Below are 25,341 nucleotides of genomic sequence, written 5' to 3'. Positions count from 1 at the left end.
CCCTTATATTGGCCCCCTATCCCTCATCAAACCTTGAGAACTCACACCCCCTTAAAGTGCATTTGAGATTTTACAGGTTTGCTGCCAGTAGCCATTAAAGTGTCTGAAATGGGGACACTTTATTCAAATGGTCGCAAAATTTGTACACTTCGAGTTTTTAGCTGAATTTTTTTGTGCATGCCAAAAAAAATGAAAGGATCACGTCTACCTGGTTTGGGGCCAAAACTCCCTTCGAAAAAATTTTAAAAAATCCCCAACCGCAAAAAGTTTTGAAAATCGTGAAAAATAGAAAACGAGTCGTCTTGCCATGAAACTTCACATGAAGGCGTAAAGGACCATTGTATGAATTTAGAAGCCATAAAAATGGCATTGGCACAAAGAAATAAGAAGATGTGCCTAAACCAACCTACCACCCTATCGATCCACAGCTTGCGCATCCTGTCTCTCTAGCTAGCGTAGTGCCCGCCCGCCCGCCCGCCTGTTCGTTTCATCGGTTGGCTTAGGCATACGGAGTTCATTCCTAGTCTAAGATTGGGCCAAACCAAGGGTTGTGGCAGCAAGATCAGCAGCATGTAGAGGGGGACCCAGCCGATCCCCGGCTTATGCATCCCGCCCCTCTGGCCGGCTGAGCGCCCGTACGCTCGTTTTATGGGTTGACTTAGGCATAGGAGTTCATTCCCAATCTAGGCATACGGAGTTCATTCCCAGTTTAAGATCGAACTGGACCGAGGGTTGCGGGAGCACATGCTAGGCTTGGGCACGTGCTGGTTCCGTATTTTTCTTCATCGGGGGACCATCGCCAGAGCATCACCGGAGAACCTGACCGCGGCATTGGGGTTCCGGAGATCTGGGGGGCCGGGGGGTGTGCGCACATGATGTGCGATGGGTGCTGGTACTTGGCCCTTATATTGGCCCCTATATTGGCCCCCTATCCCTCATCAAACCTCAAGAACTCACACCCCCTTAAAGAGCATTTGAGATTTTACAGGTTTACTGCCAGTAGCCGTTAAAGTGTCTGAAATGGGGATACTTTTTTCAAATGGTCACAAAATCTTGTACACTTCGAGTTTCTAGCTGAATTTTTTTGTGCATGCCAATAAAAATACAAGGATCACATCTACTAAGTTTCGGACCAAAACTTTTTCCAAAAAAATTTTAAAAAATTCCGAACCGTAAAAAGTTTCAAAAATCATGAAAAATAAAAAACGAGTCGTCTTGCCATGAAACTTCACGTGAAGGCTTAAGAGACTATTGTATGAATTTACAAGCCATAAAAATGGCATTGGCACATAGAAATATCAAGATGTGCCAAAACCCACCTACCACCCTATCGATCCACGGCTTGTGCATCCCGTCTTTCTGGCCCGCGTAGTGCCCACCCGCACGCCCGTCTGCTCGTTTCGTCAGTTGGCTTAGGCATACGGAGTTCATTCCCAGTCTAAGATCAGACCGAACTGAGGGTTGCGATAGTAGTATCAGCAGCACGCAGAGGGGGACTCGGCCGATCCCCGGCTTGCGCATCCTGCCCCTCTGCCCGGCTGAGCGCCCGCACGCTCATTTTGTGGGTTGACTTAGGCATACGGAGTTCATTCCCAATCTAGGCATACGGAGTTCATTCCCAGTCTAAGATCGGATCGGACCGAGGGTTGCGGCAGCACATGCTAGGCTCGGGCATGTGCTGGTGTCGTATTTTTCTTCGTCGGGGCACCATCGCCAGAGCATCGTCGGAGAACCTGACCGGTGGCATTGGGGTTCCAGAGATCGGGGGGCCGGGGGGTGTGCGCACATGATGTGCGATGGGTGCTGGTACTTGGCCCTTATATTGGCCCCCTATCCCTCGTCAAACCTCGAGAACTGACACCCCCTTAAAGAGCATTTGAGATTTTACAGGTTTGCTGCTAGTAGCCGTTAAAGTGTCTGGAATGGGGACACTTTTTTCAAATGGTCCCAAAATCTTGTACACTTCGAGCTTTTAGGTAGATTTTTTTGTGCACACCAACAGAAATACAAGGATCATGTCTACCAAGTTTGAGATGAAAACTCCTTTCAAAAAAATTTTAAAAAATCTTGAACCGTAAAAAGTTTTAAAAATCATGAAAAATAGAAAACGAGTCGTCTTGCCAAGAAACTTTACGTGAAGGCTTAAGGGACCATTGTAGGAATTTACAAGCCATAAAAATGGCATTGGCACGCAAAAATATGAAGATGTGCCTAAACCCACCTACCACCCTATCGATTCACGGCTTGCGCTTCCCGTCTTTCTGGCTAGCGTAGTGCCCACCCGCCCACCCGCCCGTTTGTTTCGTCGGTTGGCTTAGGCATACGGAGTTCATTCCTAGTTTAAGATCGAATTGGACCAAGGGTTACGGCAACAGGATCGGCGGCACGCAGAGGGGGACCCGATCGGTCCCCGGCTTGCGCATCCTGCCCCTCTAGCCGATTGACCGCCCGCACGCTCATTTCGTGGGTTGACTTACGCATACGAAGTTCATTCCCAGTCTAAGATCGGACCAGACCGAGGGTTGTGACAGCACATGCTGGGCTCGAGCATGTGCTGGTGCCACATTTTTCTTCGCCGAGGCATCATCGTCGGAGAACCTGATCGACGGCTTTGGGGTTCAGCAATCGGGGGGGCCATGGGGGGTGTGCGTACATGATGTGCGATGGGTGCTGGTATTTGGCCCTTATATTGGCCCCCTATCCGTCATCAAACCTCAACAACTCACACCCCATTAAAGAGCATTTGAGATTTTACAGGTTTGCTTCCAGTAGCCATTAATGTGTCTGAAATGTGGACACTTTTTTCAAATGGTCACAAAATCTTGTACACTTCGAGTTTTTGGCTGAGTTTTTTTGTGCATGCCAAAAAAAAATACAAGGATCACGTCTACCAAGTTTAGGGCAAAAAACCCTTCCGAAAAAATTTTAAAAAATCTCGAACCGTAAAAAGTGTCAAAAATCATGAAAAATAGAAAACGAGTCGTCTTGCCATGAAACTTCACGTCAAGGCTTAAGGAACCATTGTATGAATTTACAAGCCATGAAAATGGCATTGGCATGTAGAAATATGACGATGTGCCTAAACCCACCTACCACCCTATTGATCCACGGCTTGTGCATCTCGTCTCTCTGGCCGACGTCGTGCCAGCCCGCCCGTCCGCCCGCTCGTTTCGTCGATTGGCTTAGGCATACGGAGTTCATTCCCAGTCTAAGATTGGACCAGACCAAGGGTTGCAGTAGCAGGATCGATAGCATGCAGAGGGGGACCCGATCGATCCCCGGCTTGCGCACCACCCCTCTGGCCCACTGAGTGCCCACACGCTCATTTCTTGGGTTAACTTAGGCATACGAAGTTCATTCCCAGTCTAAGCATACGGAGTTCATTCCTAGTCTAAGATCGAACCGGACCGAAGGTTGCGACAGCACATGCTGGGCTCGGGCATGTATTGGTGTCGTATTTTTCTTCCTCGGGGCACCATCGCTGGAGCATTGCAGGAGAACCTGACCGGCGACATTGGGGTTCCGGCGATCGGGGGGCAGGGTGTGTGCGCACATGATGTGCGATGGGTGCTGTACTTGGCCCTTATATTGGCCCCTATCCCTCATCAAACCTCGAGAACTCACACCCCCTTAAAGAGCATTTGGGATTTTACAGGTTTGTTCCCAGTAGCAATTAAAGTGTCTGAAATGGGGACATTTTTTTCAAATGGTCACAAAATCTTGTACACTTCGAGTTTTTAGTTGAATTGTTTTGTGCGTGCCAACAAAAATACAAGGATCACATCTACCAAGTTTGGGGCCAAAAGTCCTTCCGAAAAGATTTGAAAAAATCCTGCACCGTAAAATGTTTCGAAAATCATGAAAAATAGAAAAAGAGTCGTCTTCCCATGAAACTTCAGGTGAAGGCTTAAAGGACCATTGTATGAATTTACAAGCCACAAAAATGGCATTGGCATGTAGAAATATGAAGATGTGCCTAAACCCACCTACCATCCGATCGATCCACAGCTTGCGCATCCCGTCTCTCTGGTCGGCGTGGTGCCCACCTGCCTGCCTGCCCGCTCGTTTCGTCCGTTGGCTTAGGCATATGGAGTTCATTCCCAGTCTAAAATTGGACCAGACCGAGGGTTGTGATAGTAGGATCGACAGCATGCAGAGGGGGACCTGACTGATCCCCGGCTTGCGCATCCTGCCCCTCTGGCCGGCTGAGCAGATGCACACTCGTTTCGTGGGTTGACTTAGGCATACGGAGTTCATTCCCAGTCTAAGCATACGGAGTTCATTCCCAGTCTAAGCATACGGAGTTCATTCCCAGTCTAAGATCGGATCGGACCGAGGGTTGCGGCAGCACATGCTGGGCTCGGGCATGTGCTGGTGCCGCATTTTTCTTCCCCGGGGCACCATCGTCGGAGCATCACCAGAGAACCTGACCGGCGGTATTGGGGTTCCAACGATCGGGGGGTCGGGGGGTGTGCGCACATGATATGCGATGGGTGCTGGTACTTGGCCCTTATATTGGGCCCCTATTCCTCATCAAACCTCAAGAACTCACACTCCCTTAAAGAGCATTTGAGATCTTACAAGCTTGCTGCTAGTAGCCATTAAAGTGTATGAAATGGGACACTTTTTTCAAATGGTCACAAAATCTTGTACACTTTGAGTTTTTAGCTGAATTGTTTTGTGCATGCCAACAAAAATACAATGATCACGTCTACCAAGTTTGGGGCCAAAACTCCTTCCGAAAAAATTTTAAAAAATCTCGAACCACAAAAAGATTTGAGAATCGTGAAAAATAGAAAACGAGTCGTCTTGCCATGAAACTTCACGTGAAGGCTTAAGGGACCATTGTATGAATTTACAAGCCATAAAAATGGCATTGGCACGCAGAAATATAAAAATGTGCCTAAACCCACCTACCACTCTATCGATCCACGGCTTGCGCATCCCATGTCTCTGGCCGACATAGTGACCGTCCGCCTGCCCGCCTGCTCGTTTCATCGGTTGGCTTAGGCATACGGAGTTCATTCCCAGTCTAAGACCAGACCAGACTGAGGGTTGCGGTAGCAAGATCGGTAGCATGTAGAGTGGGACCCGATTGATCCTCGGGTTTTGCATCCCACCCTTTTGGCCGGTTGAGCGCCCGCATGCTCGTTTCGTGGGTTAACATAGGCATATGGAGTTCATTCCCAATCTAAGCATACAGAGTTCATTCCCAGTCTAAGATCGGACCGGATCGAGGGTTGCGGCAGCACATGATGGGCTCGGGCATGTGCTGGTGCCGCATTTTTCTTCGTCGGGGCACCATCGTCGGAGCGTCGCCTGAGAACCTGACCGACGGCATTGGGGTTCCGACGATCGGGGGGGCCTGGCGATGTGCGCACATGATGTGCGATGGGTGCTGGTACTTGGCCCATATATTGGCCCCCTATCCCTCATCAAACCTCGAGAACTCACACCCCCTTAAAGAGCATTTGAGATTTTACAGGTTTGCTGCCAATAGCCATTAAAGTGTCTAAAATGGGGACACTTTTTTCAAATGGTCACAAAATCTTGTACACTTCGAATTTTTAGCTGAATTCTTTTGTGCACACCAACAAAAATACAAGGATCACGTCTACCAAGTTTGGGGCCAAAACTCCTTTCGAAAAAATTTTAAAAAATCTCGAACCGTAAAAAGTTTCAAAAATTGTGAAAAATAGAAAACAAGTCGTCTTGCCATGAAACTTCACGTGAAGGCTTATGGGACCATTGTATGAATTTACAAGCCATAAAAATGGCATTGGCACGTAGAAATATGAAGATGTGCCTAAACCCACTTACTACCCTATCAATCCACAGCTTGCGCATCCTGTCTCTCTGACTGGCGTAGTGCTCGCCCGACCACCCGCCCGCTCGTTTCGTCAGTTGGCTTAGGCATACGGAGTTCATTCCCAATCTAGGATTGGATCGGATCGAGGGTTATGGCAGCAAGATCGGTAGCACGCAGAGGGGGACCCGGCCGATCCTCGGGTTACGCATCCCGCCCCTCTGGCCGGCTGAGCACCCGTACGCTTGTTTCGTGGGTTGACTTTTGCATACGGAGTTCATTCCCAGTCTAAGCATACAGAGTTAATTCCAAGTCTAAGATCGGACCAGACCGAGGGTTGTGGCAGCACATGCTGGGCTAGGGCATGCGCTGGTGCCGGATTTTTCTTTGCCGGGGCACCATCATCGGAGCAATATCGGAGCATCACCGGAGAACCTAACCGACAACATTGGGGTTCCGACGATCGGGGGGGCCGGGGGGGCTGTGTGCACATGATGTGTGATGGGTGCTGGTACTTGGCCCTTATATTGGCCCCCTATCCCTCATCAAACCTCGAGAACTCACACCCCCTTAAAAAGCATTTGAGATTTTACAGGTTTGCTGCCAATAGCCATTAAAGTGTCTGAAATCGGGAAACTTTTTTCAAATGGTCACAAAATCTCGTACACTTCGAGTTTTTAGCTGATTTTTTTTTAGCACACCAACAAAAATACAAGGATCATGTCTACCAAGTTTAGGGCCACAACACCTTTCAAAAAAATTTTAAAAAATCCCGAACGGTAAAAAGTTTCAAAAATTGTGAAAAATAGAAAACGAGTCATCTTGCCATGAAACTTCACGTGAAGGCTTAAGGGACCATTGTATGAATTTACAAGCCATAAAAATGGCATTGGCACACAGAAATATGAAGATGTGCCTAAACCCACCAACCACCCTATCGATCTACAGCTTGCGCATCTCGTGTCTATGGCCGACGTAGTGCCCGCCCGCCCGCCCGCTTGCCTATTTCGTCGGTTGGCTTAGGCATACAGAGTTCATTCCCAGTCTAAGATCAGACCTCACTGAGGGTTACGGTAGCAAGATCGACAGCATGCAGAGGGGGGCCCGATCGATCCTCGATTTGCGCATCCCACCCCTCTGGCCGACTGAGCGCCCACACAATCGTTTCGTGGGTTGACTTAGGCATACGGAGTTCATTCCCAGTCTAAGCATACGGAGTTCATTCCCAGTCTAACATCGGACTGGACCGAGGGTTGCGACAGCACATGCTGGGCTCGGGCATGTGCTGGTGTGGTATTTTTCTTCGTCGGGGCACCATCACCGGAGCATCGCCGGAGAACCTGATCGGCAGCATTGGGGTTCCGACGATCGGGGGGTCGGGGGTGTGTGTGCACATGATGTGCGATGGGTGCGGGTACTTGGCCCTTATATTGGCCCCCTATCCCTCATCAAACCTCGAGAACTCACACCCCCTTAAAGAGCTTTTGAGATTTTGCAGGTTTGCTACCAGTAGCAATTAAAGTGTCTGAAATGGGGACACTTTCTTCAAATGGTCACAAAATCTTGTACAGTTCGAGTTTTTAGCTGAATGTTTTTGTGCGCACCAACAAAAATACAAGGATCACGTCTACCAAGTTAGGGTCCAAAACTCCTTCCGAAAAAATTTTAAAAAATCCTGAACCACAAAAAGTTTCAAAAATCATGAAAAATAAAAAATGAGTCATCTTGCCATGAAACTTCACGTGAAGGCTTAAGGGACCACAATATGAATTTACAAGCCATAAAAATGGTATTGGCATGCACAAATATGAAGATGTGCCTAAACCCACCTACCACCCTATTGATCCATGGCTTACGCATCCCGTCTCTCTGGCCGGCATAGTGCCCTTTCGCCTGCTCATTTTGTCGGTTGGCTTAGGCATATGGAATTCATTCCCTGTCTAAGATCAGACCAGACCAAGGGTTATGCCAGCAGGATTGGCAGCATGCAGAGGGGGACCCACTGATCCTCGGTTTACGTATCCTGCCCCTCTGGCCGGCTGAGCGCCTGCACGCTCGTTTCATGGGTTGAGTTAGGCATATGAAGTTCATTCGCAGTCTAAGCATACAGAGTTCATTCCCAGTCTAAGATCAGACCAGACTAAGGGTTGCGATAGCTCATGCTGGACTCGGGCATGTGCTGGTGCCACATTTTTCTTCGCCGGGGCACCATCACCGGAGCATGGTCGGAGAACCTGACCGGCGGCATGGGGTTCCGACGATCAGGAGGGTCGAGGGGGTGTGCACACATGATGTGTGATGGGTGCTGGTACTTGGCCCTTATATTGGCCCCCTATCCCTCATCAAACCTCAAGAACTCACACCCCCTTAAAGAGCATTTGAGATTTTACAGGTTTGCTGCCAGTAGCCATTAAAATGTCTGAAATGGGGACACTTTTTTCAAATTGTCACAAAATCTTGTACACTTCGAGTTTTTAGCTGAATATTTTTGTGCTTGCCAACAAAAATACAAGGATCACGTCTGCCAAGTTTGGGGTAAAAACTCGTTCCGAAAAAATTTTAAAAAATCCAAAACCGCAAAAAGTTTTGAAAATTGTGAAAAATAGAAAACGAGTCGTCTTGCCATGAAACTTCACGTGAAGGCTTAAGGGACCATTGTATGAATTTACAAGCCATAAAAATGGCATTGGCATGTAGAAATATGAAGATGTGCCTAAACCCACCTACCACCCTATCGATCCATGGCTTGCGCATCCCGTCTCTCTGGCCGGTGTAGTGCCCGCCCACCCACCTGCTCGCTTGTTTCGTCGGTTGCCTTAGGCATACGGAGTTCATTCCCAGTGTAAGATCCGACCAGACCAAGGGTTGTGGCAGCAGGATCGGCAGCATGCAAAAGGGGACCGGCCGATCCGGCTTGCACATCCCACCCCTCGGCCGGCTGAGCGCCCCGTACGCTCGTTTCATGGGTTGACTTAGGCATATGGAGTTCATTCCCAGTCCAAGCATATGGAGTTCATTCCCAGCCTAAGATCAGACCAAACTGAGGGTTGCGGTAGCACATGCTGGGCCCGGGCATGTGCTGGTGCCGTATTTTTCTTCGTCGGGGCACCATCGTAGGAGCATCGCCGGAGAACCTGACCGATGGCATTGGGGTTCCACCGATCAGGGGGGTCGGGGGGGTGTGCACACATGATGTGCAATGTGTGCTGCTACTTGGCCCTTATACTGGCCCCCTATCCCTCGTCAAACCTCGAGAACTCACACCCCCTTAAATAGCATTTGAGATTTTACAGGTTTGCCGCCAATAGCTATTAAAGTGTCTGAAATGGGGACACTTTTTTCAAATGGTCATAAAATCTTGTACACTTGGAGTTTTAAGCTGAATTTTTTTGTGCATGCCAACAAAAATACAAGGATCACGTCTACCAAGTTTGGGGCTAAAAATCCTTCTGAAAAAATTTTAAAAAATCCCGAACCGTAAAAAGTTTTGAAAATCGTGAAAAATAGAAAACGAGTCGTCTTGCCATGAAACTTCACGTGAAGGCTTAAGGGACCATTGTGTGAATTTACAGGCCATAAAAATGGCATTGGCATGTAGAAGTATGAAGATGTACCTAAACCCACCCACCACCCTTTCGATCCATGGCTTGCGCATCCCGTCTCTCTAGCCGGTGTAGTGCCTGCCCGCCTGCCCGCTTGTTTCATCAGTTCGAATAGGCATACGGAGTTCATTCCCAGTCTAAGATCCTTTTCGACTGAGGGTTGTGACAGTAGGATCGGCAGCACACAGAGGGGGACCCGGCTGATCCCCGGCTTGCGCATCCCGCCCCTCTGGCCGTTTGAGCGCCCGCACGCTCGCTTCGTAGGTTGACATAGGCATACGGAGTTCATTCCCAGTCCAAGCATACGAAGTTCATTCAGTCTAAGATCAGACCAGACTGAGGGTTGCGACAGCACATGCTGGGCTCGGGCATGTGCTGGTGCCGCATTTTTCTTCGCCAGGGCACAATCGTCGGAGCATCGCCGGAGAACCTGACCGACAGCATTGGCGTTCCGACAATCGGAGGGGTCTCGGGGTGTGCACACATGATGTACGATGGGTTCTAGTACTTGGCCCTTATATTGGCCCCCTATCCCTCATCAAACCTCGAGAACTCACACTCCCTTAAAGAGCATTTGAGATTTTACAGGTTTGCTGCCAGTAGTCATTAAAGTGTTTGAAATGGGGACACTTTTTTCAAATGGTCCCAAAATCTTGTACACCTCGAGTTTTTAGTTGAATTTTTTTGTGCATGCCAACCAAAATACAAGGATCATGTCTAGCAAGTTTGGGGAGAAAAATCCTTCCAAAAAAATTTTAAAAAATCCCGAACCGTAAAAAGTTTTAAAAATCGTGAAAAATAGAAAATGAGTCATCTTGCCATGAAACTTCACGTGAAGGCTTAAGGGACCTTTGTATGAATTTACAAGCCATAAAAATGGCATTGGCATGCAGAAATATGTAGATGTGCCTAAACCCACCTACCACCCTATCGATTTATGGCTTGCGCGTCCGGTCTCTCTGGTCGGCGTGGTGCCCGCACGCCCGCTCACCCGTTCGTTTCATCGGTTGGCTTAAACATAGGGAGTTCATTCCCAGTCTAAGCATATGGAGTTCATTCCCAGTCTAAGATCGGATCAGACCGAGGGTTGCGATAGCACATGCTAGGCTCGGGCATGTGCTGGTGCTGTATTTTTCTTCGTTAGGGCACCATCGCCGGAGAACATGACCAGCGGCATTGGGGTTCCGGCGATCAGGGGGGCCAGGGGGTGTGTGCACATGATGTGCAATGGGTGCTGGAACTTGGCCCTTATATTGGCCCCCTATCCCTCATCAAACCTCGAGAACTCACAACCCCTTAAAGAGCGTTTGAGATTTTACAGGTTTGCTGCCAGTAGCCATTAAAGTGTCTGAAATGGCGACTCTTTTTTCAAATGGTAACAAAATCTTGTACACTTCGATTTTTTAGCTGAATTTTTTTTTGCATGCCAACAAAAATACAAGGATCACGTCTACCATGTTTGGGGCCAAAAATCCTTCCAAAAAAATTTTAAAAAATCTCGAACTGCATGAAGACACCCAATTGGGTCCTGGCCCAGATCAATTGAGCCTGACCCAAATGGGTAAGCCCAATGCAATTTTTACTTTGTATTATTATTATTTTTTCTTTTCTTTTGTATTTTATGTATTTTATTATTTATTATTATTATATGTATATTTTTATTTATTTTTTTTCTTGTAATATTTTTTTTATTTATCTTATTGTATTATCTGTTAATAATTTTTTTTCTCTCTTGTTCCATTTATCTGATTTTTTGTATATCTGATATTATTGTTACTATTATTTTTTTATCCTATCTTTTCTAATTATCTATTATTTTTTTATTTGATTTTGGAGGGCTGGGATTGAAAGTTAAAGAATCCCACTGTGAAGGGGAATTCAATCAAGAGAGTCCAGATTGGATTCAAAGATTGAATCCCCGTCCAAGGAGGAATTGGGATTGATCAGGAACTCTTGATCAATCCCTATAAAAGGGACCTCCTGGAACAGATTACAAACACATAAAACAGTAAGCAAAAGCTACTGATTGAGAGAATAGGGACGTATAGAGAGCTAAGAAAAGGTTTAGGAGTGTTCTAAGAGTGAGAAGAAATTTTTTGAGAATTTTTGGTGATTTTTTTTCTGGGAATTTCTGGAAAATTCCAGATTTCGATGAATTTTCTGATGAAGATTGGATTTTTCGGTGAAAATTCTGGCCAACCTTGAAGTTTCTGGTGACCTGCCCAGTTTCCAGCAAAGAATCCCAGAAACCAGTGATCTTTCGGTGAACTTTCGGTGAACTTTCGGTGAAAAAACCCAGATTTCGGTGACAAAACCCAGAATCCGGTGAATCCCGCCCCTTTGGCAGGCTGAGCGCCTGCACGCTTGTTTCATGGGTTGACTTAGGCATACGGAGTTCATTCCCAGTCTAAGCATACGGAGTTCATTCCCAATCTAAGATCGGACAGGACCGAGGGTTACGGCAGCAAATGTGGGGCTCAAGCATGTGCTGGTGCCGCATTTTTCTTCGTCGGGGCACCATCATCGGAGCATCGCCAGAGAACCTGACCGACAGCATTGGGGTTCCGACGATCGGAGGCCCGGGGGGGTGTGCACACATGATGTGCGATGGGTGCTAGTACTTGGCCCTTATATTGGCCCCCTATCCCTCATAAAACCTCGAGAACACACACCCCCTAAAAGAGCATTTGAGATTTTATAGGTTTGCTACCAGTAGCCATTAAAGTGTCTGAAATGGGGACACTTTTTTCAAATGGTCACAAAATCTTGTACATTTCGAGTTTTTAGCTCAATTTTTTTGTGCATGCCAAAAAAAATACAAGGATCACGTCCACCAAGTTTGGGGCCAAAACTCTTTCTGAAAAAATTTTGAAAAATCTCGAACCGTAAAAAGTTGTGAAAATCATGAAAAATAGAAAACGAGTCGTCTTGCCATGAACCTTGATGTGAAGGCTTAAGGGACCATTATATGAATTTAAAATCCATAAAAATGGCATTGGCATGCAGAAATATGAAGATGTGCCTAAACCCACCTACCACCCTATCGATCCACGGCTTGTGCATCCCGTCTCTCTGGCCGGCGTAGTGCCCGCCGATTCGTTTCGTCGGTTGGCTTAGGCATATAAGTTCATTCCCAGTCTAGGATCAGATCGGACCAAGGGTTGTGGCAACAGGATCGGCAGCACGTGGAGGGGGACCCGACCGATCCCCAGCTTGCGCATCCCTCCCCTCTGGCCGGCTGAGCGCCCGCACGCTCGTTTCGTGGGTTGACTTAGGCATACGGAGTTCATTCCCAATCTAAGCAAACGTAGTTCACTCCCAATCTAAGATCAGACCGGACCGAGGGTTGCGGCAACACATTCTGGGCTCGGGCATGTGCTGGTGCTGCATTTTTCTTCATTGGGGCACCATCGCCGGAGAACCTGACTGGTAGCATTGGGGTTCCGGCGATCAAGGCGGCCGGGTGGGGTGTGCCCACATGATGTGCGATGGTTGCTGGTACTTGGCCCTTATATTGGCCCCCTATCCCTTATCAAACCTCGAGAACTCACACCCCCTTAAAGAGCAATTGACATTTATAGGTTTGCTGCCAGTAGCCATTAAAGTGTCTAAAATGGGGACACTTTTTTCAAATTGTCACAAAATCTTGCACATTTCGAGTTTTTAGTTGAATGTTTTTGTGCATGCCAAAAAAAATACAAAGATCATGTCTACCAAGTTTGGGGCCAAAACTCCTTCCGAAAAAATTTAAAAAAATCCCGAACCGTAAAAATTTTTAAAAAATGTGAAAAATAGAAAACGAGTTATCTTGCCATGAAACTTCACGTGAAGGCTTAAGGGACCATTGTATGAATTTACAAGCTGTAAAAATGGCATTGGCATGCAAAAATATGAAGATGTACCTAAACCCACCTACCACCCATCGATCCACGGCTTGCGCACCCCATTTCGTCGGTTGGCTTAGGCATACAGGGTTCATTCCCAGTCTAAGATCCAACCAGACCGAGGGTTGCGGCAGCAAGATAGACAGCACGTAGAGGGGGACCCGATCAATCCCCATCTTGAGTATCCCGCCCCTCTGGCCGGCTGAGCGCCCGCACGCTCGTTTCGTGGGTTGACTTAGGTATACGGAGTTTATTCCCAGTCTAAGCATACGGAGTTCATTCCCAGTCTAAGATCGGACCGGACCGAGGGTTACAGCAGCACATGCTGGGCTCGGGCATGTGCTGGTGCCGCATTTTTCTTCGTCGGGGCACCATCACTGGAGCATCGCCGGAGAACCTAACCGACGGCATTGGGGTTTCGACAATCAGGGGGGCCAGGTGTGCGCACATGATGTGCGATGGGTGCTGGTACTTGGCCCTGATATTGGCCCCCTATCCCTCATCAAACCTCGAGAACTCACCCCCTTAAAGAGCATTTGAGATTTTACAGGTTTGCTGCTAGTAGCTATTAAAGTGTCTGAAATGGGGTCACTTTTTTCAAATGGTCACAAAATTTTATACACTTCAAGTTTTTGGCTGAATTTTTTTATGCATGCCAACAAAAATACAAGGATCACGTCTACCAAGTTTAGGGCCAAAACTCCTTCCAAAAATATTTTAAAAAATCCCGAACCGTAAAAAGTTTCAAAAATCGTGAAAAGTAAAAAACGAGTCCTCTTACCATGAAACTTCACGTGAAGGCTTAAGGGACCATAGTATGAATTTACAAGCAATAAAAGTGGCATTGGCACATAGAAATATGAAGATGTGCCTAAACCCACCTACCACCCTATCGATCCATGGCTCACGCATCCCGTCTCTCTTTCCGGCGTAGTGCCCGCCCATCCACCTGCTTGTTCGTCGATTGGATTAGGCGTACGAAGTTCATTCCCAGTGTAAGATCAGACCGGACCGAGGGTTACATCAGCATGCAGAGGGGGACCCGATCAATCCCCGGCTTGTGCATCCCACCCCTCTAGCCGGCTGAGCGCCCGCACGCTCATTTTATGGGTTGACTTAGGCATACGGAGTTCATTCCCAGTCTAAGCATACGAGTTCATTCCTAATCTAAGATCAGACCGGATCAAGGGTTACGACAGCACATGCTGGCTTGAGCATGTACTGGTGCCGTATTTCTTTTCGCTAGGACATCATCACCGGAGCATCGTCGGAGAACCTGACTGGCGGCATTGAGGTTTCGTCGATCGAGGGGGCCGGTGGGGTGTGCACACATGATGTACGATGGGTGCTGGTACTTGGCCCTTATATTGGCCCCCCATCCCTCATCAAACCTTGAGATATCACACCCCCTTAAAGAGCATTTCAGATTTTACAGGTTTGCTGCCAGTAGCCATTAAAGTGTCTGAAATGGGGACACTTTTTTCAAATGGTCACAAAATCTTGTATACTTTGAATTTTTAGCTGAATTTTTCTGTGCATGCCAAAAAAAATACAAGGACCACGTCCACCAAGTTTGGGGCCAAAACTCCTTCCGAAAAAATTTTAAAAAAACCCAAACCGCAAAAAGTTTTAAAAATCGTGAAAAATAGAAAACGAGTCGTCTTGCTATGAAACTTCACGTGAAGGCTTAAGGGGCCACTGTATGAATTTACAAGCCATAAAAATGGCACTGGCATGTACAAATATAAATATGTGCGTAAATCCACCTACCACCCTATCGATCCATGGCTTGCGCGTCCTATTTCTCTGGCCGACGTAGTGCCTGCCTGCCCGTCCGCTTGCTCGTTTCATCGGTTGGCTTAGGCATACGGAGTTCATTCCCAGTCTAAGATTAGATCGGACTGAGGGTTGCGGTAGTATGATAGGTAGCGCACAGAAGGGGACCAGGTCGATCCCCGGCATGCGCATCCCGCCCCTCTGGCCGGCTGAGCGCCCGCACGCTCGTTTCGTGCGTTGACTTAGGCATACGGAGTTCATTCCCAGTCTAAGATCAGACCGGACGAAGGGCTACGGCAGCACATGTTAGGCTCGGGCTTGTGCTGGTGCCGCATTTTTCTTCGTCGGGGCACCATCGTCGAAGAACCTAACCGACGGCATTGGGGTACCGGCGATCGGGGTAGCCAGGGGGCGTGCGCACATGATGTGCGATGGGTGCTCATACCTGGCCCTTATATTGGCCCCCTATCCCTCAACAAACCTCAAGAACTCACACCCCCTTAAGGAGCATTTGAGATTTTACAGGTTTGCTGCCAATAGCCATTAAAGTGTTTGAAATGGGGACACTTTTTTCATATGGTCACAAAATCTTGTACACTCCGAGTTTTTAGCTGAATTTTTTTTTGCATGCCAAAAAAATAAAAGAATCGTGTCTACCAAGTTTGGGACTAAAACTCCTTCCGAAAAAATTTTAAAAAATCCCAAACCGCAAAAAGTTTTGAAAATCGTGAAAAATAGAAAACGAGTCATCTTGCCATGAAACTTCACGTGAAGTCTTAAGGGACCATTGTATGAATTTACAAGCCATAAAAATGGCATTGGCAAGCAGAAATATAAAGAAGTGCCTAAACCAACCTACCACCCTATCGATCCACGGCTTGCACATCCCGTCTCTCTGGTCGTCGGTTGGCTTAGGCATACGGAGTTCATTCCCAGTCTAAGATCAGACCTGACTGAGGGTTGCAGCAGTAGGATTGGTAACACGCAGAGGGGGACCCGACCGATCCCCGGCTTTGGCACCCCGCCCCTCTGGCCGGCTGAGCGCCCGCACGTTCGTTTCGTGGGTTGACTTAGGCATATGGAGTTCATTCCCAGTCTAAGCAAATGGAGTTCATTCCCAGTCTAAGATCGAAACAGACCAAGGTTTACGGTAGCACCTGCTGGGCTCAGGCATGTGCTGGTGTCACATTTTTCTTCATTGGGGCACCATCGCTGGAGCATCACCGGAGAACCGGACCGGCGACATTGTGGTTCCGGCGATCGGGGGGCCAGGGGGTGTGCGCACATAATGTGCGATGGGTACTGGTACTTGGCCATTATATTGGCCCCCTATCCCACATCAAACCTCGAGAACTCACACCCCCTTAAAGAGCATTTGAGATTTTATAGGTTTGCTGCCAGTAGGCATTAAAGTGTCTTAAATGGGGACACATTTTTCAAATGGTCACAAAATCTCGTACACTTCAAGTTTTTAGTTGAATTTTTTTGTGCATGCCAATAAAAATACAAGGATCTCGACTACCAAGTTTTAGGCCAAAATTTCTTCCAAAAAAATTTTAAAAAATCTCGAACCGCAAAAAGTTTCAAAAATCGTGAAAAATAGAAAATGAGTCTTCTTGCCATGAAACTTCACGTGAAGGGTTAAGGGACCACTGCATGAACTTACAAGCCATAAAAATGGCATTGGCATGCAGAAATATGAAGATGTGCCTAAACCCACCTACCACCCTATCGATTCACGGCTCACGCATCCTGTCTCTCTGGCCGGCATAGTACCGCCCGCCCGCCCGCCCGCTCGCTCGTTTCGTCGGTTGGCTTAGGCATACGGAGTTCATTCTCAGTCTAAGATCAAACCAGACTGAGGGTTGCGGTAGCAAGATTGGCAGCACACAGAAGGGGACCCGGTCGATCCCTGGCTTGCGCATCCCACCCCTCTGGCCGGCTGAGCGCCCGCACGCTCGTTTCGTGGGTTGACTTAGGCATACGGAGTTCATTCCCAGTCTAAGCATACGGAGAGCATTCCCAGTCTAAGATAGGACTGGACCGAGGGTTGCGGTAGCACATGCTGGGCTCAGCCATGTGCTGGTGCTGCATTTTTCTTCGTCGAGGTACCATCGTCGGAGCATCGCCGGAGAACTCGACCGGTGGCATTGGGGTTCTGACGATCGGGGGGGCCAGGGGGGTGTGCGCACATGATGTACGATGGATGCTGGTACTTGGCCTTTATATTGGCCCGCTATCCCTCATCAAACCTCGAGAACACACACCCCCTTAAAGCGCATTTGAGATTTTATAGGTTTACGGCCAGTAGCCATTAAAGTGTCTGAAATGGGGACACTTTTTTCAAATAGTCACAAAATCTTGCAAACTTAGAGTTTTTAGCTGAATTTTTTTGTGCATGCCAACAAAAATACAAGGATCACGTCTACCATTTTTGCGGCCAAAATACCTTCCAAAACAATTTAAAAAATCCTGAACCACAAAAAGTTTTGAAAATTGTGAAAAATTGAGAACGAGTCGTCTTGCCATGAAACTTCACGTGAAGGCTTAAGGGACCATTGTATGAATTTACAAGCCATAAAAATGGCATTGGCATGTAGAAATATGAAGATGTGCCTAAACCCACCTACCACCCTATCGATCCATGGCTTGCGCATCCCGTCTCTCTGGTCGGCGTCGTGACCGCCCGCCTGCTCGCCCGCATGCTCGTTTCGTTCGTTGGCTTACGCATATGAAGTTCATTCCAAGTCTAAGATCAGACCGGATCTAGGGTTACGGTAGTAGGATCGGCAGCACGTAGAGGGGGACGCGGTCGATCCTCGGCTTGCGCATCCCACCCCTCTGGCCGACTGAGCGCCCGTACGCTCGTTTCGTGGGTTGATTGAGGCATACGGAGTTCATTCCCAGTCTAAGCATACAGAGTTCATTCCTAGTCTAAGATAGGACCGGATCGAGGGTTGCGGCAGCACATGCTGGGCTCGGCCATGTGCTAGTGCTGCATTTTTCTTCGTCGGGTTACCATCACCGAAACATTGCCGGAGAACCCGACCGGCGGCATTGGGGTTCCGACGATCGGGGGGTTTGGGGGGGTGTGTGCACATGATGTACGATGGGTGCTGGTACTTGGCCTTTATATTGGCCCCCTATCCCTCATCAAACCTCGAGAACTCACACCCCCTTAAAGCGCATTTGAGATTTTATAGGTTTGCTGCTAGTAGCCATTACTGTGTCTGAAATGGGGACACTTTTTTCAAATGGTCACAAAATCTTGTAAACTTAGAGTTTTTACCTGAAGTTTTTTGTGCATGCCAAAAAAAATACAAGGATCACATCTACCATGTTTGGGCTAAAACACCTTCCAAAAAAATTTTAAAAAATCTTGAACTGCAAAAAGTTTTGAAAATTGCAAAAAATAGAGAACGAGTCGTCTTGCCATGAAACTTCACGTGAAGGCTTAAGGGACCACTGTATGAATTTACAAGCCATAAAAATGGCATTGGCAAGTAGAAATATGAAGATGTGCCTAAACCCACCTACCACCCTATCGATCAATGGCTTGCGCATCTCGTCTCTCTGGCCGACGCAGTGCCCGCCCGCCCGCCCGCCCGCTTGCTCGATTCGTTGGTTGGCTTAGGCATATGAAGTTCATTCCAAGTCTAAGATTAGATTGGAACGAGGGTTGTGCCAGCAGGATCGACAGCACGTAAAAGGGGACCCGGTCGATCCTCAACTTGCGCATCCCGCCCCTCTAGCCGGCTGAGCGCCCGCACGCTCGTTTCGTGGGTTGACTTAGGCATACGGAGTTCATTCCCAGTCTAAGCATACGGAGTTCATTCCCAGTCTAAGATAGGACCGGACCGAGGGTTGCGGCAGCACATGCTGGGCTCGGCCATGTGCTGGTGCTACATTTTTCTTCGCCGGGGTACCATCATCTGAGCATCGTCGGAGAACCCGACCAGCGGCATTGGGGTTTCGACGATCGGGGGGGCCGGCGGGGGTGTGCGCACATGATGTACGATGGGTGCTGGTACTTGGCCTTTATATTGGCCCCCTATCCCTCATCAAACCTCGAGAACTCACACCCCCTTAAAGCGCATTTGAGATTTTATAGGTTTGCTACCAGTAGCCATTAAAGTGTCTAAAATGGGGACACTTTTTTCAAATGGTCACAAAATCTTCTAAACTTAGAGTTTTTAGCTGAATTTTTTTGTGCATGCCAAAAAAAATACAAGGATCATGTCTACCATGTTTAGGGCTAAAACACCTTCCAAAAAAATTTTAAAAAATCCTGAACCGCAAAAATTTTTGAAAATTACGAAAAATAGAGAACGAGTCGTCTTGCCATGAAACTTCATGTGAAGGCTTAAGGGACCATTGTATGAATTTACAAGCCATAAAAATGGCATTGGCACATAGAAATATGAAGATGTGCCTAAACCCACCTACCACCCTATCGATCCATGGCTTGCGCATCCCGTCTCTCTGGTCGGCGTAGTGCCCGCCCGCCCGCATGCTCGTTTCGTTGGTTGGCTTAGGCATATGAAGTTCATTCCAAGTCTAAGATCAGACTGGAACGAGGGTTGCGGCAGTAGGATCGATAGCACGTAGAAGGGGACCCGGTCGATCCTAGGCTTGCGCATCCCACCCCTCTGGCCGACTGAGTGCCCGTACGCTCGTTTCGTGGGTTGACTTAGGCATACGGAGTTCATTCCCAGTCTAAGCATACGGAGTTCATTCCCAGTCTAAGATAGGACCGGATCGATGGTTGCGGCAGCACATGCTGGGCTCGGCCATGTGCTGGTGCTACATTTTTCTTCGTTGGGGTACCATCATCGGAGCATCGCCGGAGAACCCGACCGACGGCATTGGGGTTTCGACGATCAGGTGGGCCGGCGGGGGTGTGCGCACATGATGTACGATGGGTGCTGGTACTTGGCCTTTATATTGGCCCCCTATCCCTCATCAAACCTTGAGAATTCACACCCCCTTAAAGCGCATTTCAGATTTTATAGGTTTGCTGTCAGTAGCCATTAAAGTGTCTGAAATGGGGACACTTTTTTCAAATGGTCACAAAATCTTCTAAACTTAGAGTTTTTAGCTGAATTTTTTTTTGCATGCCAAAAAAAATACAAGGATCATATCTACCATGTTTGGGGCCAAAACACCTTCCAAAAAAAGTTTTGAAAATTGTGAGAAATAGAGAACGAATCGTCTTGCAATGAAACCTCACGTGAAGGCTTAAGGGACCATTGTACGAATTTACAAGCCATAAAAATTGCATTGGCACGTAGAAATATGAAGATGTGCCTAAACCCACCTACCACCCTATCGATCCGTGGCTTGTGCATCCCGTCTCTCTGGCCGGCGTAGTGCCCGCCTGCCTGCCCGCCCGCATGCTCGTTTCGTTGGTTGGCTTAGGCATATGAAGTTCATTCCAAGTCTAAGATTAGACCGGACTGAGGGTTGCGGCAGCAGGATCGACAGCATGTAGAGGGGGACCTGGTCGATCCTCGGCTTGTGCATCCCGCCCCTCTGGCCGACTGAGTGCCCGCACGCTCGTTTCGTGGGTTGACTTAGGCATACGGAGTTCATTCCCAGTCTAAGATAGGACCGGACCGAGGGTTGCGGCAGCACATGCTGGGCTCGACCATGTGCTGGTGCTGTATTTTTCTTCGCCAGGGTACCATCACCGAAGAACCCGACCGACGACATTGGGGTTCCGACGATCGGGGAGGCCGGGGGGGTGTGCGCACATGATGTATGATGGGTGCTAGTACTTGGCCTTTATATTGGCCCCCTATCCCTCATCAAACCTTGAGAACTCACACCCCCTTAAAGTGTATTTGAGATTTTATAGGTTTGTTACCAGTAGCCATTAAAGTGTCTGAAATGGGAACACTTTTTTCAAATGGTCACAAAATCTTCTAAACTTAGAGTTTTTAGCTAAATTTTTTTGTGCATGCCAAAAAAATACAAGGATCACGTCTACCATGTTTGGGGCCAAAACACCTTCCGAAAAAATTTTAAAAAATCTTGAACCGCAAAAAGTTTTGAAAATTGTGAAAAATAGGGAACGAGTCGTCTTGCCATGAAACTTCATATGAAGGCTTAAGAGACCATTGTATGAATTTACAAGCCATAAAAATGGCATTGGCATGTAGAAATATGAAGATGTGCCTAAACCCACCTACCACCCTATCGATCCATGGCTTGTGCATCCCGTCTCTCTGGCCGGCGTAGTGCCCGTCCGCCCACATGCTCGTTTTGTCGGTTGGCTTAGGCATATGAAGTTCATTCCAAGTCTAAGATCAGACCAGACTAAGGGTTGTGGCAGCAGGATCGATAGCACGTAGAGGGGACCCAGTCGATCCTCGGCTTGCGCATCCCGCCCCTCTGGCCGGCTGAGAGCCCGCACGCTCGTTTCATGGGTTGACTTAGGCATACGGAGTTCATTCCCAGTCTAAGATAGGACCGGACCGAGGGTTGCGGTAGCACATGTTGGGCTTGGCCATGTGCTGGTGCTGCATTTTTCTTCGCCGGGGTACCATCATCGGAGCATCTACGGAGAACCCGACTGGCGGCATTGGCGTTCCGACGATCGGAGGGTCGGGGGGGTGTGCGGAGATGATGTACGATGGGTGCTGGTACTTGGCCTTTATATTGGCCCCCTATCCCTCATCAAACCTCGAGAACTCACACCCCCTTGAAGCGCATTTGAGATTTTATAGGTTTGCTGCCAGTAGCCATTAAAGTGTCTGAAATGGGGACACTTTTTTCAAATGGTCACAAAATCTTGTAAACTTAGAGTTTTTAGCTGAATTTTTTTGTGCATGCCAACAAAAATACAAGGATCACGTCTACCATGTTTGGGGCCAAAACACCTTTCAAAAAAATTTTAAAAAATCCTGAACCGCAAAAAGTTTTGAAAATTATGAAAAATAGGGAACGAGTCGTCTTGCCATGAAACTTCACGTGAAGGCTTAAGGGACCATTGTATGAATTTACAAGCCATAAAAATGGCATTGGCACATAGAAATATGAAGATGTTCCTAAATCCACCTACCACCCTATCGATCCATGGCTTGCGCATCCCGTCTCTCTGGCCGTCATAGTGCCCGCCCGCCCGCTCGCCCGTTCATTTTTTCGGTTGGCTTAGGCATACGGAGTTCATTCCCAGTCTAAGATCTGACCGGACTGAGGGTTGCGGCAACAGGATCGGCAGCACGCAGAGGGGGGCCCAGCTGATCCCCGGCTTGCGCATCCCGCCCCTCTGGCCGACCGAGCGGCCGCACGCTTGTTTCGTGGGTTGACTTAGGCATACGAAGTTCATTCCCAGGCTAAGATCAAATCAAACTGAGGGTTGCGGCAGCACATGCTGGGCTCGGGCTTCTGCTGGTGTCGTATTTTTCTTCACCAGGACACCATCGTCGAAGCATTGTCAAAGAACCTGACCAACGGTATTGGGGTTCTGGCGATCGAGGGGGCCAGTGGGTGTGCGCACATCATGTGCGATGGGTACTGGTATTTGGCCCATATATTGGCCCCCTATCCCTCATCAAACCTCGAGAACTCACACCCCGTTAAAGAGCATTTGAGATTTTACAGGTTTGTTGCCAGTAGCCATTAAAGTGTCTGAAATGGGGACACTTTTTTCTAATGGTCGCAAAATCTTCTACACTTCAAATTTCTAGCTGAATTTTTTTGTGCATGCCAAAAAAAATACAAGGATCACATCTACCAGTTTGGGGCCAAAACACTTTCCAAAAAAATTTTAAAAAATCTCAAACCGTTAAAGTTTTGAAAATCATGAAAAATAGAAAAGGAGTCATCTTGCCATGAAACTTCACGTGAAGGCTTAAGGGACCATTGTATGAATTTACAAGCCATAAGAATGGCATTGGCACGTAGAAATATGAAGATGTGCCTAAACCCGCCCGCCCGCTCGCCCGTTCGTTTCGTCGGTTGGCTTAGGCATACAGAGTTCATTCCCAGTCTAAGATCCCACCGGACTGAGGGTTATGGCAACAGGATCGATAGCACATAGAGGGGGACCCGGCCGGTCACCGGCTTGCGCATCCCGCCCCTCTGGCCGATTGAACGCCCGTACGCTCATTTTGTGGGTTGACTTAGGCATACAGAGTTCATTCCTAGTCTAAACATACGGAGTTCATTCCGAGTCTAAGATCGGACCGGACCGAGGGTTACGGTAGCACATACTGGGCTCAGGTATCTGCTGGTGCCGCATTTTTCTTCGTCGGGGCACCATCATCGAAGCACCGCTAGAGAACCTGACCAACGGTATTGGGGTATCGACGATCACGGGGGATGGGGGGTGTGCGCACATGATGTGCGATGGCTGCTGGTCCTTGGCCCTTATATTGGCCCCCTATCCCTCATCAAACCTCAAGAACTCACACCCCGTTAAAGAGCATTTGAGATTTTATAGGTTTGCTGCCAGTAGCCATTAAAGTGTCTGAAATAGGGACACTTTTTTCAAATGGTCACAAAATCTTGTACACTTCGAGTTTTTGGGTGAATTTTTTTTTTCATGCCAAAAAAAATACAAGGATCAGGTCTACCAAGTTTGGGGCCAAAACTCCTTCCCAAAAAATTTTAAAAAATCCTGAACCACAAAAAGTTTCGAAAATCTTGAAATATAGAAAACAAGTCGTCTTGCCATGAAACTTCACGTGAAGGCTTAAGGGACCATTGTATGAATTTACAAGACATAAAAATGGCATTGGCATGCAAAAATACAAAGATGTGCCTAAACCCACCTACCACCCTATCGATCCACGGCTTGCGCATCTCGTCTCTCTGGCCAGCGTAGTGCCCGCCCGCCCGCCCGCCCGCTCGTTTTGTTGGTTGGCATAGGCATACGGAGTTCATTCCCAATCTAAGAATATGGAGTTCATTCCCAGTCTAAGATCGCACCGGATCGAGGGTTGCGACAGCACATGCTGGGCTCAGGCATGTGCTGGTGCCGTATTTTTCTTCGTCGGGGCACCATCGCCGGAGAACCTGACCTACGACATTGGGGTTCCGACGATCGGGGGGGCCGGGGGGGTGTGTGCACATGATGTGCGATGGGTGCTGGTACTTGGCACTTGTATTGGCCCCTTATCCCTCATCAAACCTCGAGAACTCACACCCCCTTAAAGAGCATTTGAGATTTTACAGGTTTGCCGCCAGTAGCAATTAAAGTGTCTAAAATGGAGACACTTTTTTCAAATGGTCACAAAATCTTGTACCCTTCAAGTTTTTGGGTGAATGTTTTTTTGCATGCCAACAAAAATACAAGGATCACGTCTACCAAGTTTGGGGCCAAAACTTCTTCTGAAAAAATTTTAACAAATCTCGAACCGTAAAATGTTTCAAAAATCGTGAAAAATAAAAAATGAGTCGTCTTGCCATGAAACTTCACGTGAAGGCTTAAGGGACCATTGTATGAATTTACAAGCCATAAAAATCTTATTGGCATGTAGAAATATAAAGATGTACCTAAACCCAGCTACCACCCTATCGATCCACGGCTTGCGCATCCCGTCTCTCTGACCGGTGTAGTGCCTGCCCGCCCGCTCGTTTCGTCGGTTGGCTTAGGCATACGGAGTTTATTCCCAGTCTAAGATTAGACCGCACTGAGGGTTTCGGCAGTAGGATCGATAGCGCGCAGAGGGAGATCCGATCGATCCCTGGCTTACACATCCCGCCCCTCTGGCCGGCTGAGCGCCCGCACGTTCATTTCATGGGTTGACTTAGGCATACGGAGTTCATTCTCAGTCTAAGCAAATGGAGTTCATTCCCAGTCTAAGATCGGACCGGACCGCATTTTTCTTCGTCAGGGCACCATCATCGGAGCATCATCGGAGAACCTGACCGGTGGCATTGGGGTTCTGATGATCGGGGGGGTGTGCGCACATGATGTGTGATGGGTGCTGGTACTGGGCCCTTATATTGGCCCCCTATCCCTCATCAAACCACGAAAACTCACACCCCCTTAAAGAGCATTTGAGATTTTACAAGTTTACTGCCAGTAGCCATTAAAGTGTCTGAAATGGGGACACTTTTTTCAAATGGCCACAAAATCTTGTACACTTCGAGTTTTTAGGTGAATTTTTTTGTGCATGCCAACAAAAATACAAGGATGACGTCTACCATGTTTGGAGCCAAAACTCTGTCCGAACAAATTTTAAAAAATCCCGAACCGTAAAAAGTTTCAAAAATCATGAAAAATAGAAAACGAGTCATCTTGCAATAAAACTTCACGTGAAGG

The sequence above is a fragment of the Durio zibethinus genome, chromosome 1 (assembly GCF_047325235.1).
Source record: "Durio zibethinus cultivar Kanyao isolate XHJ-2024 chromosome 1, ASM4732523v1, whole genome shotgun sequence".
Lineage (NCBI taxonomy): Eukaryota > Viridiplantae > Streptophyta > Magnoliopsida > Malvales > Malvaceae > Durio > Durio zibethinus.
This window is presented reverse-complemented; position numbering follows the sequence as displayed.